General features: G+C 49.5%; 1 protein-coding gene across 1 annotated transcript in view; it reads right to left on the bottom strand.

Annotated features, from left to right (window-relative positions):
- Window positions 1–15,386, bottom strand: part of IL31RA (interleukin 31 receptor A) — an 841,398-nt gene extending 826,012 nt beyond the window's left edge. The window contains exon 1 of the mRNA XM_069627290.1: window positions 15,250–15,386. The gene's annotated coding sequence lies outside the window, so the exon portion shown is untranslated. The remainder of the gene's footprint in view (window positions 1–15,249) is intronic.
- Window positions 15,387–16,367: the final 981 nt, after the last annotated feature.

Here is a 16,367-nt window from a genome sequence, read left to right as displayed (position 1 = left end):
CAAAACAAAGGTCAAAAGACAAGACCCGCAGGCCTTCTTCAGCCCTTAGACATTCCACCAGCACCTTGGCACACCCTGTCACTAGATTTTATCACGGACCTGCCCTCTTGTAATGGTTACAATACTATTCTGGTCGTGGTGGATTTATTTTCCAAAATGGCCCACTTTATTCCGTTGAAAGGATTACCTTGAGCCTTTGTTCTTGCCAAGGAATTCCTCGAAAATATCATCCGTTTGCATGGATTCCCGTCCATACTAGTCTCCGATCGGGGAAGCCAGTTTATTTCTCATTTTTGGAAAAAGTGTTGTCAACTGGCACAAATCGACATAAGACTCTCGACCAGCCACCACCCACAGACCGATGGTCAGACAGAGAGAACAAACCAGACCCTTGAACAATATCTACGATGTATGTTGCACCAATCGGAGGGTAATTGGAAGGACATTTTTTGGGTGGCTGAATATGCATACAATAACTCGATACACTCTGGAACTGGTCAGAGCCCCTTTTATACCCTATATGGACATCACCCTCGTACTTCAGACTTGGACTCACCTCTGAGCCTTGAAATGCCCGCAGTGGACCATTTGCATTCTACGATTACTCAAGCCTTCAAGGATGCAACTGCACATTTGCAACATGCGAAAGGGAAATACAAAAAGAATGCGGATCTGCATCCAAGAGAGGCGCCTCCATACCAAATAGGGGATCAAGTATGGTTGGCTACCAAACACCTATCACTCAAGGGGCCTCGAACTTTTAATCCAAGGTATTTAGGCCCTTACTTGGTCAAAGCTATAATCAACCCAGTGGCAGTCAAGCTCGATCTACCAGCTAACATGCAGATTCACCCCGTTTTGCATGTGTCACTTTTGAAACCAGTGCACCCAGGAACCAAATTAACAAAGCCACCAGCACCGATTCAGATAGATGGGGAGCCTGAATTCGAGGTGAAGAACATTTTGGATTCTAAGATCTCAAAATCAAAACTTTTCTATCTAAGTGATTGGAAAGGGTACGGGCCTCAGGAAAGGTCTTGGGAACCCAGTGATCACGTACATGCACCTCGGCTGGTAAAAAGGTTCCATCGGAATTTCCCAAACAAACCGAAACCTCCAGAAGGAACGACCTTGGGAGGGGCCTTGGGGGGGGGGGGGGGGGAGTGCTGTCATGATGCCTACCCTCGGAGCACCAGGCCAGGCCCAGCACCCCCGGAAGCAGGCATCATGCCCTCGGGTAAAAGCCCAGCGGCCCCTTATAGGGGCTCTTTGGATTCAGTCCTGGCGCCCTTGGCGCCAGGCTCATGTTGGACATCAGTCCTGGCGCCATAGGCGCCAGGCTCATAAAGGGAGGTGTTTTGTGCACTTACCTGATGCAGACCATGCTGCACGCTTCAGGCCTCCCCGAGACCTGAAAGGGACTATTTTTTCATAGGGACTATTTTTTCACTCGGGCGTGGCCAGGGAAGGAAACATACCTAGTTGGGGAAGGATACATACCTGGGACTTCTTTGGAGGCTATTTAAGCCACACCCAGACAGCAGCTCATGCTTAGCGTTGTTCTGCTTCCTGCAGCTTAACGCTCACCGTGTCTGCTCCTGCTCCTGGACTCCAGCCACGCCCGCCTCGAACCTGGAAGACCTGCAAGGAAGGAAGAGAAGAGAAAGGTGAAAACCAAGGACTATTTCAAACTTCTTACCTGCATCCGGAATCTTCTCGCCAGCATCCCTGAAGAAAGACTTCCATTTAAAAGCATCCCGTTGCTCGCTGCAGCGCCACGCTTCACTCACCTGTCCTCGAGACATCTCCCGGCTCCATCGCGGCTGTCAGCATCGGACGCCACATCTCTGCACCTAGGGGAGAGAGGAAGAAACAAAAGGTGAGCAGAAGGAACACAGAAGGAAAGCCTGATTAACAGCCATACTTACCGGCTTTTCTTCCACATTTCGGGTCGGCGCCGCCCCGTTGGCAGGTACCGTACCCCGGCCCCTATGGGGAAAGGACAAGAGACATTTCTGGGGAATGATAAGGACATTTAGAGGGATCGCCCTCATCACTACTCACCTCGGCAGTTTAACCCCACGACGCATCGCCTTCATTCTGCACCTGAAATGAAGGACAGATCACAGGTCAGAAAGACAACATAAAGGGGGCCTCACTTGAACTTTGAACTTTCATACTTACGGCGCATCGCTCAGGAAAGTCAAGTGGATTTTGCCAGCGCCATTCTGAAAACCAGTGAAGTAACTGGACGAACGCGCGCCCCTGCACCAGAAGCAGGATGGAGAGTTCATCCTTCCAAACCATAAGGTGAGCTTAAACCGGGGTTTGGAGGAAGTTAGAGGAACGAAGGGGGAAACGGGGGAGCTAGCACACTATTCTGCAGACTGTTAATCCCCTTTCTCATCTGCAGAAGGATATTCCTACGGGCCAGGCAACCACGATTTGGAGGTCCTGTCCAATCGGTGTTCCGGGTCCTGCGCATCACGCTAGAAGAGGCCACAGCAATCCAGACTAGACCAGCGCCCCCGTGGGAACCAGGTGAGCGTTACAATCTCGCTGATGAGGCCCACGAGCAGCGCTGTTTTTAGGGTGACTGGCCTGATGTCCGCGGACGCCATTGGCTCCAATTGTTTGTGCGCTAATGCGCCCTGCACCACGTTGAGGTCCCACATGGGGGGTGGCCTCTTTAAAGACGGGTAGAGTCTGTGGAGGCCCACCAGATGTCGCTTGACCACCAGGTTAGAGGAGGAAAAAAGACCCTTCTCTGAATTCCTGTAGGCACCTATGGCCGCCAGATAAGCGCAGCATGTGTCGACCTGCACACCAGAGTGAGTGAGGTGTGCCGAGAAGGAGAGCACGTCCTCCAATGAGCACCGAAGTGGGTAGATCTCCTTAGACTCAGCCGAATGACAGAATCTAGACCACTTGCTCTTATATTGGCTGCTGGTAGCTTTGCTTCCGGCGCCCTGGATAATTTCCAGGTTAGCCTGCGATAGGTTCAAGTGCTTCAGAGTGACCTGCTCGGGAACCACGCTGCAAGGGTTAGTTTGTGGAGGGCAGGGTGGAGCACCCTGCCATGTCAGTAGGTGAGCTGGGCCCAGCAGCAGGTGAATGGGAGGGATAACCAAGAGGCTGAGCAACTCTGAGAACCATGTACTTGCCGGCCACCATGGAGCTATCACAATGATGCTGAGGTGCCAAGACTGCTTTATCTTGCAGATCACCCTGTGGACCAGGGGAGTGGGCGGGAAGGCGTAAGCCGTCATGTGGTTTCATGGTATCTGAAATGCATCGCCCAGGGAGCAGGGGCCCCGCCCGTGCCAGGAGGTGAACTGTTGCCATTTCCTGTTCTCCTGGGAGGCAAACAGATCCACTTGGGGGAGCCCCAACCTGAGGAAGATCTTCAGTACCAGGTAGTTCAATTGCCATTCGTAATTGTCCGCCCCTAGTTTGCTGAGCCTGTCCCCCTACAGAGTGGATTCCCCCGCGAGGTGGACGGCTATGAGGTAGATGTCGTTTTCCAGAGCCCATTCCCACATGCTGACCGCGAGGTTGCATAGTGGTGGGGACCTGGTACACCCTGCTTGTTGACATACAGACAGACAACTCCACCAGTATGTACTATAAGTACTGTCTTGCCCCCGATGAGAGAGAGGAAGGCTTCGAGGGCCAGCCATATGTCCTTCAACTCTAGCCAGTTAATGTGGGACTCCTGCTCCTTCAGGGTCCAGACTCCACGGACGCTGTGGGTGCCCATAGTTACTCCCCAGCCCTCCAGGGAGGAGTGCGTCATTTCGGTGACCCGAGGGAGAGGTTGCCGGAAGGGCTTGCCCGCCGTAGGTTGAAGTCCGCAGACCACCAGGTGAGGTCTGGGTGGAGGGACGTGGGACTATCCACTGGTTCTGACTGTGAGCCCCTCTTCCTGATTCTATGAGGCTGCGAAGTGCAGCTGCAGTCTCCTCATCCTGAGTCTTGTGTGAGGTACGGCTAAGAGGTCGGCCACCATAATGCCCAGTAGGTGCTGGTACCACCAGGTTGAGGTCACAGCCCTGGAGCGGAAGTGAGCAGTGCCTATCCTGATGGCCGTGATATTGTCCTCCGAGGGGAAAACCTTCTCGGAGGCGGTGTCCCAGATGAGGCCCAGGAAGGTCAGCTTCTGCGTGGGTTGTAGCTGAGACTTCTTGAGATTGATAGTAAACCCCAGATTGTGGAGCGTGTTCATAAGCGCGGAAGTGGTGTGAAGAACCGCCTCCGGAGATGAGGCCTGGATGAGGCAGTCATCCAGGTATGTGTAGATGTGGTGGCCCTGGGCCCTGAGGAGAGATGCCACCGTGTTCATTAATCTAGTAAATACCCTGGGGGCTGAGTTGAGGCCAAAGGGTAGCACCTTGTACTGGAAATGGCAGCCCATGATCCTGAAGCGCAGAAAGGACTGATGCGGCTGCCAAATTGGGACGTGTAGATATGCGTCCTTCAGATCCAGGGAGCACATCTAGTCTCCCCTGTTCAGTGTCTCCGCAATGAGAGCTGGCGTAACCATCTTGAATTTTTGTAGCGGAAGCAAGAGGTTGAGGATGGAAAGGTCCAACACAACTCTCAGGCCAGCCTGGTGGTTCTTCTGTATGGCTAACATCCTGGAATAGAAGCCCAATCCACTCTGGGAGGCTGGGACTTCTTCCACTGCCTGGCTCTCGACGAGCAACCTCCGCCAACAGAGTTGCTGTCCCAATCTGTGAGAGAGGGGGGAGGAGAGGGAGGAATCGGTAAGTGGTACCCCGTGGAGAATACAGATAGGATCCAGGGGTCTGAAAAGTTTTGGCGCCAAAATTGCACGTAGAGGCCTGTGGACCTGAAGGGTTGTGTCATGCCTTTTTTCCCTCTGAGCCTGCTGAGGAGGAGGGGGGATTGGAAAAAACCTTGGCCCATCACCCCTTTGTTGTTTCCTCCGATGCTCAATCGGGCAACGGTCAGGTTGTCTAGATCTCCATTCTTGGAAGCCTCAGAACCCTCCAGACACCCGCCCCTTGTTGGAGCGTAGATTGGACTGGGTATACATAGATAAAGACTTAGCGGTCTATGAGCTGTTCTTTTTTATCTAATTCTTCATCCATGGAGGAGTGGAAGAGGTCACTACCCTCGAATGGAAGGCCCAATATGCATTCCTGGATGTCCAGGTTGAACTTAGTAGCCCGGATCCAGGCCATCCTCCTCATGTCCATGGCAATGACAATGGCCAGGCCAGAGGTATCGATATGGCCCACTGTGGTTTCCATGTTGTCGGACGCTACCAGCCTGGCTTCTCCTAATCCTGCTTTGAAGCAAGCCTGGCGGTGGGGCGGGAGTTTCTGGCAGGAAGTCTGCAATCTTCCACCAGAGCCTTTGTTTAGCGGCTGCCAGGATAGCATCGGCATTGGCTTGATGCAGGTGCAAGGAGGCGTTGGAGTACAGCTTTTTCCCGAACGCCTCCAAGATCTTCTCCTCCTCGCGCAGCAGTGCAGAGGACGAGGGGGCCGAGGACGACTGTCTTAGAATAGAGGGACGCTGCAGCGATCAGAGAGGAGTGCGGCTGTGGATGAGCCAAAAGCAAGAATGTATCCCGCTCCAACTGCCTGTACTTGGCGTTGAGGCGCCTATTGACAGGTTGGGCCAAGTGCGACTTGAGCCACCATTTCTTGGCCAGGGCAACTACGTCCTTCTGCATCGGGATCCCTGTCTTGGAGGGGGACCTTAGGGTGAGGACTTCTGCCAGGACCCCCTCTTCGGGCTGTTCGACCTCGGGCTGAGGCAGGCCCAGGTATTCTGCCAGGGCCGCAAGATGGCGTGTCAGGGTCCTCCTCCTCGTCCGTGTCCCCCTGAGTGTTCTGAGGATCGAGAACTGGCGGACGGGTACTGGGCGCTGTGGGCTGCGGCGTGGGTACCAGAGCCGGAGGCTGGTGTGGAACTGCCTGTACTGTCGGAGGTGGGTGTGGGGCCGGAATGAGAGCCGGCAAAGGTAGCTCGGGCAGTGCTAGGGCCTGTGAAACCGGTGCCATCAGAGGAATTACTATGGGTACCGTTGGGGAGACCTGAGGGAGCATGTCCCTGATAGCATCTCGAAGGATAGACCCAATCTGGGGCGTTCGCATCAGCGTCAAAAACCTTTTGAAGAACCGGTCTTCGGAGGCTGAAAAGGTGGCAGGAGATATTGATAGAGTGGCTACGGGTTGCTGGGGCACACTGCCTGGTGTGCAGGGGGAACCTGCCCTGCGCTGCTGATGGATAAGCTGCAGGCCATGTACCTGGTTGACACCAGTCCCACCTTGTGACTCGTTCCTCAGCCCGCTCTGCTAGAGGAGGTATAGGATGGGCGGCCATTTTGTCTGGCGCGGCGGCCATTTTGTCAAACTGTGTGCAATGTGCCGAAGTCATGGCACCTGGCTCGCTGGAACCAGCCCCGTCCAAGATGCTTGGTGTTGGAACGTAAGGCCTATCCCGCACCTCAGACCGGGGCCTGGAAGGCGTATTGCCCTCGGCGGAGTTGCCGGTAGTGGTGCGTGAAGGCGCCCCCTCAGACAGGAATGCCGGTACTAGGGTGTTGCCCGTCGGGAGTAACCCAGTAGAAGAACCTGGCGGTCCCTCAGCACTGATACCGGAAGGATCCAGAGACCTCTTAGCCGTGAGGCCGGTAGCTGGACTAGCCTCGGTACGTGTGCTGCTGCTAGAGCCCGACAGGCGCCTTTCGGTCGGGCGCATCCTCGGAAAGGATTCACCCTTGCGGGGTGCGTTGGTGAATAAAGGCCTTGACAAAGTCATTCAGGTCCTCTGGGCGTGACGTCTGGAAGAGCTCCCTCCACCTAGCTAGCCTGTTCTTCAGCGCCCGAGGTGTCAAGGTTTCGCACGCAGAGCAACCTTCCCAGCCATGGTCGGGGCCAAGGAAGCGGAGGCAAAGGGGGTGGAGGTCTCATGTGGGGAAGAGCCCCTCGCAGGCTGGACACCTGCTGAAGCCCGTTGAAGTCGACATGTGCCAGGGAGGAGCGTGGCGTCGGAGGACCAAGTATCTAAAGGAAAAAGAAAAGGCAAGATAACAGAATATCCGGGGAAGAGCGTGTGGTATTACATGGCCAAAGTCAAACCCAGGAGCGCTGGTGAAATCATCCCGTTCCCGTCGACGCGGAAATGGGGACTGAGGTATGGCGCCGGTGGACGGAGTCAGGCGAGCGCATGCTCCCAGGGCCGCCCCTCTAAATTTAATGGGTCCGTGGGAGGAAAGGTCTTCTAGGCCCCCTCCCCTCCATTCCAACCCGTTTGCACATTATGATTCGTCCAACGGCTACCCATGCGCCTGTGGCCAGGGATGCCAGATAGACGCGGGACGACCCATATGGATGCAAAACTCAACCAGAAGGCTGATTACAGACTCCATTTTGTACATGGTAAAACAGGCCTCGTGAGCAAAAGCAGCCTGCAGGGCTGCAGCTCTCCCTTTGAGATTGCGCACAGTGGGCCAGTTATTGCCCTCACCCTCCTCCCCTCTGTGTCCCTGCAGCAGTCCTGTTCTCACGGGAGACTAGGCGCGAATAAATTACAAGACAGACACTATCTTTCGTTTTCCTCCATCTATCACTGACCTGTGAATGACCAGGCAAGAGCTTGGGTCTGAGAGAAACAATTAATCTCCACAAACATGTCCCGTCCCTTGTAGACCCTACATTTATGACATATGCTGTGGATAACCCTCCAACATCGCTCCTCTTTTGAAGTAACAGATACATACCCCACGTCTGTGTGCCACCCTGTTTCACCCACACTGCTAATCTCCCCCCCCCCCCCCCCCTGTAAAGGCTGTAAATCCCCTTCTGTGGTTGGGTACTAAGGGGCTGACACTATGGAACGAAACAAAACAATCTTTACCAGATTGCAGAAAACACAAAGTCATGCCCCATATGTTTGGGACTTATATTGTTGGTTATATATCGTTCCCTACCAAAGACCCACACTCATGTAAGATGTGTCAAGTAACTCGCTTGATCTGATGTGAAGGATATGACCCAAGTGCTCAATGGTTTTTTCAATACTATGTGTATTCTTAACCGTGCTCAAAAGTGTATGAGTTTCTCATGTGTACATTATAACCGACAAAGCCACAAGGCTAATGTGAATAAGAGTCATTTTTGCAGCATGATAACTACAATGACAGAACCTGTAATGTAACCAGAACTCGCTTATTATTTGTTGTACATACAATGACAATAACCTGGTTTTACCTCATCCTAATGATTCACATATAAAGCCACAAATCGAACAGGACGAAATCTAACAGGCTTCAGCTTCAGCACACTCAGCCCCCACCACTCTCCCCCTCATGTTGGGCTGATGGCGAAAGGCCCTTTTCTCACTGATGCTGTAACGCTCACCTGATTCCCGTAGAGGCGCCGGTCTTGACTGGGCGTATACCGTATCTTCAAAGGTGATGTGTAACACACGGCTGGCTCTTTGGGCTGGACCTCTGTGCACTGTATGTTTGACTCGAAGGGTAAGATGTCTGCAGATAGAAAATATGGGATTAATGAACTGGGTTATTGAATGTCTCTCTCTTCTTCCCTTTCTCTTCTCCTGTAGGACCCCGAAGGTTAACGCTCTCACCTTAGGTAAGTGAACGCCGTGCTCTCCATCTGCCTCGGGGCAGGGTGCTGTAACCAGTTTCTTCACTGGATAAGGGGAGCAGGCCTCTTGACTTCAGAGGACTGCTGTCCGTCGTTTACTGCACGAACGGTAAGTTTCGAGTAATTCTAATGTCTTTAAATCCTTTAGTAATGATGTCTCTTGTTTTGCAGGGTTCCGGCGATGGTGGATGACGGGCTGAAGTGAGTTGAAGATGGAGCCCGTGTGATGAATAGAAGCGCCTGGAAGCACGTAAGTAAGCGCTTGTTGCCTGCTTCACGATGCGCTCTGTCTTTTTATTTTGCAGGTACAAGTTCGGAGCGGCTGCAGGGTGCCGGAATACCCACTGGGTTAGATGTGGAAAGGAGTAATGGCACGTGAGTATTAAAGTTCCCCAATGTCTTTAAATGCACCTTGTTTTGTCTTTCAGATGCGGGATGCAGTGCCGAAGGCCTCCGGAGCGTGCGAAGAGTTGGTAAGCTTTTGTCTTTCAGATGCCGGAATGCAGTGTGAAGACCTCCGGAGCGCACGAAGAGTAGGTAAGCCTTTGTCTTTCAGAATGCAGCGCGAGGCGTTGGTGACAGCCGATGGCCCAGGTAAGTGAAGAGCTGTCACTGAAGACCGTAATGCTAACCTGTTCTTTCTTGTCTTTATAGGTGTTGCTGAAGACTGGATTCAGGATGGTAAGCCTTTTTCCTTAGGCCCAGGATCAGATGCAGAAGACACGATGAGCGTTCTGCTGCAGAGGATGCAGAATAACGCAAAGCAAGATTCATCCATCGGGTGTGGTTTAAATAGCCTCCTGTAGTGCTTAGGTGTCTCCTTCCACAGCCACGCCTAGGTAAGAAAAGAGTTCCTGCTTTCCAGAAGAGTTCCAGTGTTCTGAACCTAGGGAGTGGCTCCTGCCCCACCCAACAGGAAAAGTAGTTCCAAACAGAAGAGGATCAGAGGCTGAACTGGCAGGCAAGTAAGCAGCATGGTCTGTTGCAGGTAAGTCCACCCAAGCATTATGAGCCCGGCGCTTCCAGCGCTGGGACTGGGCATATTTATGAGCCTGGTGCCACTGGCGCCAGGACTGGGTCCAAAAGGTCCCAATTGGGACTGGTTGACTCGGAACCTGGGTTATGAATCTGCTTCCAAGGGAGTTGGGAAAACCCTGACCTTTTGGAAGCAGGGATCATGACAGATGCCCTGATGCTACAAATGTAACCTCTCACCCTTCCGCTGAGCCCGCACCAAGTATCCACCCTTCTCTCAAACCTCTGACACATGATGTCACAATGAACTCACCTTGCACCCCAGACTCTGGCTAAAGAAATATGGGCAATAAGCCCCTTGCCCCAAAGCCTTTTGGTGTAACAAATGCATGCCCCTCATCAATGTACCACCCCCGCTCACCCCAGATCCCTGATCCCATGTGTGGCAATATATTCCCCCCACGATAAATAAATCATTTTCGTATGAAATTGTTAAGCAGAACCCTATGCAGTTCCCTTAGGGAGCACTATAGAGGATTAAGACTACAGGTATATGAAAGAAACCCCCAAAACCCCTTTGGTATCAGTCTGTACCACAAAGATTTAGTTGGTAGCTGTGGCTAAGCAGTCAGACTTATCTCAAGAGGGAGACGAGCAGTATTCAGGGTTTACACAATAAGACTACAGCATTATGGAATAAGGAAACACAGACCAAAGCTTTGTATCAAAAAGAATATATATATTTATTTTACACACTCTTAAATCTGCACACAAATCACTGGTGGTAAAGCAAGTTAAAACAGTCAAGATAAGTATGCACAACTCCCTGGTTAAATTGTAGACAAGTTTGAGCAAGAGTGAAAACTGAGCAAAACGGCACAGTGTAAACCAAGCAGAAATGGCACTCTAAGAATTTCTTCAGAGGGAGGGAAAGGACAAGTCATACAGGGTTAGACTCCTAAACACACCAGCAACGCTTCCCAATTGGATTGTGAACAAGTTAGGCAAGGCAGTACTTTAGCATAAGCACTTGGGTGAAAACCGAGCAAAATGACACTTCAACAATATAGAAAGGGGAAGGAAAGGTGGTTATAAAAGTTTAGGTGCACAAACACATTTCTTAGTGAAAAACAATCTAGAGAAGGCAGTTGTAATAGATTTAGCCAGAGTCAATAGGCATTTGCCAGAGTCAATGGTACAAGGCAAAGTGCCCAGGATCAAACGGTTCTAGTAGCTGCAGTCAAGTCTTTAACGATTTGGAAAGGCGGTTGCAGAAGGTAAAAAGATAATGTTAGACGAAAAGGACGGCCAGCCCAGCAGGTAAGTAAAGGATTTGAAACACCTTTAGCAGTACCCAACGAAATGGGAGCTCTGGCGGAACAATGTACCTTGAAAGTGGACGGGGCTCCTGCAGTGGCGGTAGTTCCCAACAGTTCCTGCAGTTCGGGAGATCCAGCAGAGAAAGAGAGGCTCTCGTTGTGGACGAAGGTTCGAGTTACTGCACTGCCCAGGGATGAAGCCAGCCGCAGTAATGCCAAAATGGAATAAAAGGTATGCTCCTTTAAATCGCGGTCGTGGTGGACGGGTGCCTGGTTATCCGGTCTCCTAGTGCTGGGCACTGGCGATTCGACCAAGGCAGGTTCTCGAAGGCGATTGGCGAACTGGTTGGCCCCACCAGCTCAAGGGAAGAAGACTCTTGCAGATGAAGATCTTCTCGTGTCGTTGGAGAAAAGTGGTGAGGATCTGCAGCAGGGCTTCACTGGTGTTTGTCGTTGCAGATGTCTTCAGCTTCTCTCCTCTTCGGGTTTCTTAGCTCCAGTGGCAACGTCTTGTCCTCCAGTCCTCAGAGCCCTGCTTTAATGCAGAAAAAACCCCATTCATACAGCCTAGCTGTCACTCACACAGTGGGGTGGCTATCCTGGTGGGATAACCCCCCCAGCCTATCAGGGCAGAGTGTGACTTGTGTTGCCTAGGTAACCCTGTCCAGGGTGCCTATCCCCCCCCTCCCACACATCCTGTCTACCCCAGACTCAGTGGCGCTGAAAGGAGGGCTTCTGTGCAGAAGCCCGCCAAAAGAACAATCAAAGGATCCCCGACCTGGGTTAGGATTTCAGAGAAAGACACGAGAAAGAAATATTATCAAAGATCTGGCGCTAAAAACCTACCGGAATAAAGTTAATAATAAAATAAACCGGCGGTATGTTAGAGGCTGTCAGTAAAAGTGGTAGCCTCAAACAATGGGAAAATCCCATAGAGAAATATTTGCGGTAGAATATTTACGGTAGTAACCACTGCCACCAGCCAGACACTTTGGAGAGAGGGACTGGACGGTACCCTCTCGAAAATGAACACCAGGGAAAAACTATTAACCCTTTCCAGTACTTCCATAGTAAGATGGGTTGTACTGGTTTTGTTCATAACTATTTACTAGTAACGTCAATGGGAACTTGACATGCCCTGGGAGACAGTAGTCGGTCCCAGGGTAGGGAGTCTATGTTTGGGGGTCACTGTGAAACCCCTGTGTTACTGCACTGAGGGTGCTGTGTAACACATACGTAAAAAGATGATACATATGAGGGTGAGAAAAACCCCATAGACCATAAGCACAAAAGATAGCCTAAAACACACATCAGCAATATGTCTAAGAGTGGGAAAAAGAGCCTCACTCTTAGCAGGAGAGAAAAATAAACCCTTCAAATCCAGCAAATCTGCTGGGGACTCTCTAGGTAAGGGAAATTAGCCTTAGAAGAGAATTCTCTCTAACAGAGATCTAAAGGAATGATTGATGAATGTGACAACATAATCTCGTGAATAGGTTAGGCACCTGGACCCATGTAGTCTCACTTTTATTGTCCAAGTCAGATGTTTAGTAATATATTTCTTATATGTAAAAATGCATAATTAACATTCAAGGTATGTGTGGCCACAAGGGCAGTCGTTAAGTAGCATAAATTATAACAGCTCGGACATCATCTGAACCTGCGCTCCACCCAGAAGAGCCCACCCCGCGCTGGCACCAAGTGGACCTCTGCCAATCCTGGAGCATCATCCCTAGAGAATACATAATATCTAGTTTGCACGGTCCAATCCCCATAACTTATGTGCCCCCCTATGGTTCACATCAACTATGATGCGATTTTTGAATAAATATGTATGTTTTTCTATTGTCTAGCAGAGCCCTCTCAGAGTTTGCAGAGTTCTCTGCTGGCCCTGTTTGGTGTTAGATAAACTTTACTTTTATCTTCACCCACACTTGGTCTCATTCCCTCCTGGGGTGTGTCCATTATTGACTCTCGTGGGGGAGTTATCACTGTATTTTGGGGGATGCTCACTTTCAAAGGGAAGAAGATTTTTCAGGTGAAAAAGGTTCCGTCTCCCGTCCCTTGCGAGGGACGCCCATACAGTATGGAGGAAAAGGGAAGGGACATAAAAATAACGTTGTTATCCTTGCAACCTTATATCCTGGTCTCACTACCCAACGTGGTGTTTTTCTTATGATTATTGGGAAACGTGTCTGGGGACGTGCCTTCACAAACGTGGGAAACAGACACCAACACTTGCATATATATATCAAGGAAGCAAAGTAACACTTCAATATGATTTTTCTACAGGCATGCATGAAGTTGAATATGAGTCACAGAAGTCACACTCAAAGTAACAATGTGTTTAGCCTATGCTTGGATTCATTGATGCGCACATATAGGGAATTATAATAACACATTAGCTAATAGCACTTTCACCAAAGCACTTCACACAAAATACTTACATAAAATGATTAGCGAGCAAGGGTATAACTTAAGGTAGGCAGAAGTTGGGGGGGATTGGGTGAGGAGTCTCCTCCGCATTATTTAGTAAGTGCAAAAAGCCACGTTGATCCGATAAATTAAGTACTACTACTGTAGTAATAACACCTATATTTACAGAGCTTATAAGCAGGAGTCGTCAGACATGAAGTTTTATAGATACAAATATGGTAAATAATACAAACTATTATACCGGGATACAGGTAAATAGAGGCAGTGACATGAACACATGCAATATTTTCACACAAAATGATAGGGCCCAGAAACATACATCAAATTGACTATATAAGACGCTCTGGCTTTGCAGCACCCAGTCTGCATGGCCAATACTGAAACACTGCTCTCCAGATGTGCCTTTGGGAATACAGCACATTAGAGAATGCCAAAACAATAGTGAAATAAGGCTTCTGGCAAAGTGTACTGTGTTGGAAATGTCATACTGCAGTTCATATTAGCTGCAATTTGCACCGAGTTAATTTGAGTGTACAGGGTAGGCTGCATTGGACCAACAACACGTTTTTGGCTTAGCTCAGCTGCATGCAGAGGGCCTCTCATCAACATATCTATACCCTCCACACAAACTCAAAGGAGTAAGTGCAGCTGGCGCAGGGCAAAAACAAAACAAAACCAAAAAAAAAAGAAAATAGAACGATTAGACAAAATGCGGTCAAAAAATGTTACTATAAAATGTGCTGAAAACGTGAAATATGAAAAACAGCTTGGAGAGCACTAAGGGGACTCTTGACACAAACGTGCGGTACAAATCTGAAGATGGCCAAGGGTGGAACTTAGGTAGAGAACCGTCATTGGATGGGGGCAGTATGACCCAGAGGACAGCAATTTGTTTAGAGGAGGAATACAGTTTTAAAGCTAAAGTGAAAATGTATTTTCTTTCACTGAGGATTTCCAGCCTGTCAACAGGGAATATTCATGAGCATGCGAACCCATGCCAGACGCCCTGCTGGAGAAATGCAGCTGTGTTATTTTACAGTGTTATTTTACAAAGTGGGATATCAAAACAACCAAGGACACATGCAGTGCATTAAGATTTCAGAAGTTGACAAACTTAACGAAACCGATTTCAATAGAGCTGATTAACTGCTACAGCTTAAAAAGAAAAGGAGACCAATCATGCAAAGCTACGTCCCACGTGATAAACGGCAGAAGGCAGCTGTTGGCACTTGTAACTTCACGCCATTGAATCGTGTACCTCATTCTGATGGAAATGGAATTGTAGAAATAAACGGGTAAATAAATCAACGAATGAATGTAGACGGCAAAGTGACAGTATGAGTAGCCCCACGAGCTTCGTCCATTCTCTGCCTACCTGCCCACTAAAACAAACGAAAAAAATAAATGCTCCTCCAGACCCTGACGGCCTGCGTTATATAGCGTGAAAGCCAATTTAAAACACCATTACTTTCCGGGGAACGGTTGTCCGGTATTTTCCAAGTTTCTGCAACGCAAGTAACTTTGTCTTGCCAACGGCGGGTAGAAAACGGACCCTGCTGGTCTGCGGGTAGACTGCAGCTTTACGGGTTCGAGTCCCGTGTCTGCCTCTTGGTGGAAAACGCCAGTGTGCCGGTGTTAAATTAACAAAAGCGCGTGCACTCATTAAAAACAGAAGTCCGCGTTTAAGAGCACCTGATACACGCCTTGCCTCCTTATATGCGCCACAAACACCAGCATGCCAGCAGGAGACAAATAATAACGCATTTAGGAAGTATGTGTTTAAGGCGAACAGCCAGCGAAGCCCTGCGAAGAGGGTCAATTTAAACAGCCCGTCTCTCCGCGGTATTTTACAACATGAAACGCAACTTGCTTACCTCAGGAGCATATAGGCGCGCTTCTCCGAGGCGGCTCCGGCAGGCCAGCGTGTGATCCGTTTTGTCCGCCCGCTGGATATCCCTGCTGATTCATGTTGCGTACGACCGCAGCTTCTGCATTGTGGGTGTGGATAGAGCAGAGGGCTGAAGAGTGTTTCTGTTGGGAAATAATTCGGCTAAAGTAGAACTGAAGAGAAGACATTTTAATAGACATACTGTTTAATCTAGGGGCTGGGGAGTGGCTCCTGCAGGACGGGACAGGTATAGCCTTATCTTACTAGCTACATTGGGATTTATTAGCACAGAAGCCAGTTATGGGTTCTCACGTTCTCCCTTCCAAAATAACACTCATAAAACATGTTGTCTTGTGAAACGCGGACCAGTGAAAAGGACACGGACATTTGTTAACTTTACTGACAAACAGAGGTCATTTTTTTTAATTTTAATTGCATGCAGGGGATCGCCTACATTTGCTGCGGGGTTCCCTGCTTGACATTTTCATGTCACTAAAAGCGGAGAGTAAAACTACAGTAAAATGAGCCGATATCGCGGTTACATCAAGTCTTACCCTCCAATTCGAGAGATATAAACCACCACTTGCAATACGCAATATTGTGTTTTATAATGAATTCTAATGGGATCCGCCTGCTCATTAGCAGGTGCTAATGTGAGGTGTATTTCATTGTAAATTCAAGAAATATATATAGGGGTAACCTGTACTAAAATCTCTGGTTCTTCAGGTAAGTAAACAAGGAATATAGCACAATGTAGATTTAGGATGACAGGATTCTCTAATTCCATATTAAATAAGTGTATTCCATCAATACAAAAATATATACGTATAAGTACATCAGTGTGAATCTACAATACATTTCAATACCATTAAAACACTTTCTAACTGTGGGATGCATCAACCCACTCATCCAAGCCCTGCAACATCACCGTGCATTGCTGGCAGCGGAAACATCAGAATGGGCACTGGAAAGCATGCTGCTCGCTCAAAATCACCAGAAAATGTGCAGTGAAAACCTGAAAAATAGGCAGCCATCCAGTTTTGCCTATATTAGTGAGCACAGGAGATCAATGCCTAAACCCACCATTGGGCTACCCACAAAGCA

This window comes from Ambystoma mexicanum, chromosome 6p (assembly GCF_040938575.1).
Source record: "Ambystoma mexicanum isolate Mex_15411 chromosome 6p, UKY_AmexF1_1, whole genome shotgun sequence".
NCBI classification, from domain to species: domain Eukaryota; kingdom Metazoa; phylum Chordata; class Amphibia; order Caudata; family Ambystomatidae; genus Ambystoma; species Ambystoma mexicanum.
Note: the sequence above shows the minus strand (reverse complement) of the source record. Positions and strands in the feature narration are given on the sequence as shown.